We start from the raw sequence: 4628 nt of genomic DNA on the forward strand, positions 1-4628 counted from the left end.
TTTAATGAATGTATTTGTATATCTTAAATTACTGCTGCACCATTATTCCCTTGTTAACTGAAACAATAATTACATTGAACCAGCAAAAAATATGTTCTTAATTTTTTCGCCTTGCAATATTCTTTTTTTTTGTGCACATGTTCACAAGCCGAGAAAGCGAAACATCTTATTGTTAAAACAAAACTTTTGACTGTGAGGTCAGTTTTGAAGAGGTTGGCATCACATCTGATTGGAAAAATCACTGTTTTGCAATGACCACATCAATCTCCAGACATGAACCATCCAGTGAAAATGTGTTGCTTCAGTTGAAGATAGCAGAGAATCCAGAAGCACACACTGAAGGATGTTAAAAGATGCCCCACCAGGAGGATCACTAATCTCATAAGACACTACTGGAAAGGACAGCACAGTTTTGGCACCAATCTTTTTGAGAAAGAATATTATTTCTTATTAAAGACCATTTTTCTCTGAACAATTGTATCAATGTAGAAGAATATCGTTTTTTCAATGGTGGCAATAATTCTGTACTGACTGTACCCAGTGAATGTGTGTTCACTGCATTGTGCTTGTGTTTATTTTGCATTCAAACATGTTTCTGACTGTACTCAGTGGCTGTGTTCACTGTGTTGTGCTTGTGTTGATTCTGCATTAAAAGAGCACTGTCACACCTTTCAGTAGAGCTTATTCGGATTAAAAATTAAATTATGTGTGTAGGCATTTTTTAAATCACCGTCAGTGTAGTAATTTCCTAGATATGGGGCAAAACTTCTCAAAACATGACGTCACTGGACGTGTTTGGCCTGATTCTCCAGCCTGTGTTACCCAGAAAGTAATGACCGCTCAAACTCCATCCTTGAATGCAGAGACTGGTTAAAAGGCGGCACATGACACTCCAACTAAAATATGGTAACTTTAGCATACAGATATCACGGAATCTACCTCATATATCTGACAGCCTGCAGTTGTGTTCTGCTACCTCACTTTACATTGGATTTCAACAGCTATGATGTTTTCCCTGATTAGCTTAAGCAACAATGCTCTGATCAGTTGTAACCAGCTAATTTAGCTAGCTAGCTAGCCCCAGTCTATCATCATTCTTAGCTAGCTAAATTACAGACTGTGATGATGTAGCCGACGTGAATAGCTGGCCACTTTATAATTTATATAGAGTTAAATAAGAAAAAACAACCAGAAGAACTACATTTCAAAAACTACAAGTCAATTCACTATCTGGGAATGAACGCGCGTCAACCATCGAGAATTGAACCTCGGCGATTCTCTAACTTTGACGCTGCCATCGAACATGAAGCGATGGCCACAGTGGAGCCGCTGTCATTAATTGCGATAGATTCGTTCGCTCAGCGTCCGACGGCTGATGGCGATTGCTGACGTTGATGGCTGCAGTGGAGCCATGCCCTTAGAGGACGAGCTCTACGAAATACAACCTTACAGTTTTGAACCAGAATTTACAGAGGAAGAATTGTATGAGTGAGAGAGACAAGGGGTCCAGGAGGGCAACTAAGCAACAAGTGAGTATATATCAAGCTAACAAGCTGTATCAAAACCTTGGCTGTGGATACTTCCTCCTATTGCTGCAGAAGAAGTTGGTAAGTACTGCAGGATGTAGCAAGAGTTTGATCGAAGTTATTATTGGCAGTGATGCAAACTCTGTTTGATTGGCAGTGATGCAAACTCTGTTTTCCTTCGCTATCTGTCTCTCTCGCTCACGCAATTCTTCCTCTGTAAATCCCGGTTCAAAACTGTAAGGTTGTATTTCTTCGTCAAAATCAAAAAGCTCATATCGCTCAGGCTAGGTTCCGTGATATCTGTATGCTAACGTTACCGTATTTTCCGGGAGTGTCAAGTGATCACCTGGATGGGTGGCTGTCCATAACCAAGTCTCTGCATTCAAGGGTGGAGTTTGAGGGCCTGTTACCTTCTGGGAAACACAGACCGGAGATTCAAGCCAAATATGGGGCAAAACTTCTCAAAACAAACATGTCTAGTGACAACAAGTTTTGCCTCATATTTAGGAGACGGCTATACTGATGGTGATTTTAAAAATGCCTACACATATAATTTAATAATTTAATCCAAATAAGCTCAACAGAACAATGTGTGACAGGGCCCGGTGGCTGTGTTCACTGCATTGTGCTCATGTTGATTCTGAATTAAAATGTTTTTCTGACTGTACTCAGGTGCTCTGAGTTCACGTTGTTGTGTTTGTGTTGATTCTACATTAAAACATGTCTGACTGTACTCAGTGGCTGTGTTCAGGGTGTTACGCTTCGTTTATTCTGCATTAAAATGTCTTTCTGGCTATACACAGTGGCTGTGTGTTCACTGTGTTCTGCTTGCGTTAAAACATGTTTCTGACTGTACACAGTGGCTGTCTTAACGGTGTTGTGTTTGTGTTGATTCTACATAAAATGTGTTCCTGACTGCACTCAGTGGTTGCATTAACGGTGTTGTGCTTGTGTTGATTCTACATGAAACGCGTTCCTGACTGCACTCAGTGGTTGCCTTAACGGTGTTGTGCTTGTGTTGATTCTACATGAAACGTGTTCTGACTGCACTCAGTGGTTGCATCAACGGTGTTGTGCTTGTGTTGATTCTACATGAAACGCGTTCCTGACTGCACTCAGTGGTTGCCTTAACGGTGTTGTGCTTGTGTTGATTCTACATGAAACATGTTCTGACTGCACTCAGTGGTTGCATTAACGGTGTTGTGCTTGTGTTGATTCTACATGAAACGCGTTCCTGACTGCATTCAGTGGTTGCATTAACGGTGTTGTGCTTATGTTGATTCTACATGAAACGTGTTCTGACTGCCCTCAGTGGTTGCCTTAACGGTGCTGTGCTTGTGTTGACTCTACATTAAACGTGTTCCTGACTGCACTCAGTGGCTGTGTTCACGGTGCTGTGCTTGTGTTGATTCTACATGAAACGCGTTCCTGACTGCACTCAGTGGCTGTGTTCACGGTGCTGTGTTGTGTTGATTCTACATGAAACGCGTTCCTGACTGCACTCAGTGGTTGCCTTAACGGTGTTGTGCTTGTGTTGATTCTACATGAAACGCGTTCCTGACTGCACTCAGTGGTTGCCTTAACGGTGTTGTGCTTGTGTTGATTCTACATGAAACGCGTTCCTGACTGCCCTCAGTGGTTGCCTTAACGGTGCTGTGCTTGTGTTGATTCTACATGAAACGCGTTCCTGACTGCACTCAGTGGTTGCCTTAACGGTGTTGTGCTTATGTTGATTCTACATGAAACGCGTTCCTGACTGCCCTCAGTGGTTGCCTTAACGGTGCTGTGTTGTGTTGATTCTACATGAAACGTGTTCCTGACTGCACTCAGTGGCTGTGTTCACTGTGCTGTGTTGTGTTGATTCTACATGAAACGCATTCCTGACTGCCCCCAGTGGTTGCCTTAACGGTGTTGTGCTTGTGTTGATTCTACATGAAACGCGTTCCTGACTGCACTCAGTGGTTGCCTTAACGGTGTTGTGCTTGTGTTGATTCTACATGAAACGCGTTCCTGACTGCACTCAGTGGTTGCCTTAACGGTGTTGTGCTTGTGTTGATTCTACATGAAACGCGTTCCTGACTGCACTCAGTGGTTGCCTTAACGGTGTTGTGCTTATGTTGATTCTACATGAAACGCGTTCCTGACTGCCCTCAGTGGTTGCCTTAACGGTGCTGTGTTGTGTTGATTCTACATGAAACGTGTTCCTGACTGCACTCAGTGGCTGTGTTCACTGTGCTGTGTTGTGTTGATTCTACATGAAACGTGTTCCTGACTGCACTCAGTGGCTGTGTTCACGGTGCTGTGTTGTGTTGACTGGTGTTAAACCATGGTGACCCTCCGCCTGTCCTGCCCGTCACCGCTCTGCCTCCGCCCGTCCCGGGCTGTCTCCAGGCGATTGATTAGGGGGGGGTAATGAATGAGGAGGCAGGGGGGGGCGGATTCTCCTCGGCTCCAGGGTCGGCGGATGAAAGATGGTCTCCATGCAGCAGGGGTGGCGATGCTCTGGGACATGATGAGGACGTAAAGTTCATGAACTCTGCCTCTATTCAGCGCTAAACAGTGATGGAGGGACTCCACACAAAGACTGTGTGAAAGACATAGAGCGTACTCACACACATGCACACACACACATGCTTGCATATACACACTCACACAGATACTCACACATGCACACACACACACACACACACACACACTATCTCCCCTTTTCCCCTCTCCATATGTCTGGGAGCACATCACCATGGCAACCTTACCCAGGGCAGCAGGGTGGTGTGGGGTGGGGAGGGGGTGGGGGGGGTGGGGTGACTTTGTATAGCCCTATAGATATTGCAGGGTTTATTTACAATACAGCACGTTTAGTTTAAGAGTGTGACTGTGGAGATAAGGGTTAGAATGGGCAAAAGCACAGTGCGTTTTGGTCCAGCGATGGGCTTTTGCTGCCATAGACAATGCACAGTTACACAGGGGGCTACTGGGACACTGGAAGTGCACACAATCGATCTTGCTGCATCTCCCCACCCGAGGTATCTCTGCGCGGCGCTGTAATTATGAGGGATGTGCGCGCCCTCTCTGTGTTTGGGTAATTGGGGTTCTCCATCGCGT

The sequence above is a fragment of the Conger conger genome, chromosome 10, assembly GCF_963514075.1.
Source record: "Conger conger chromosome 10, fConCon1.1, whole genome shotgun sequence".
NCBI classification, from domain to species: Eukaryota; Metazoa; Chordata; class Actinopteri; order Anguilliformes; family Congridae; genus Conger; species Conger conger.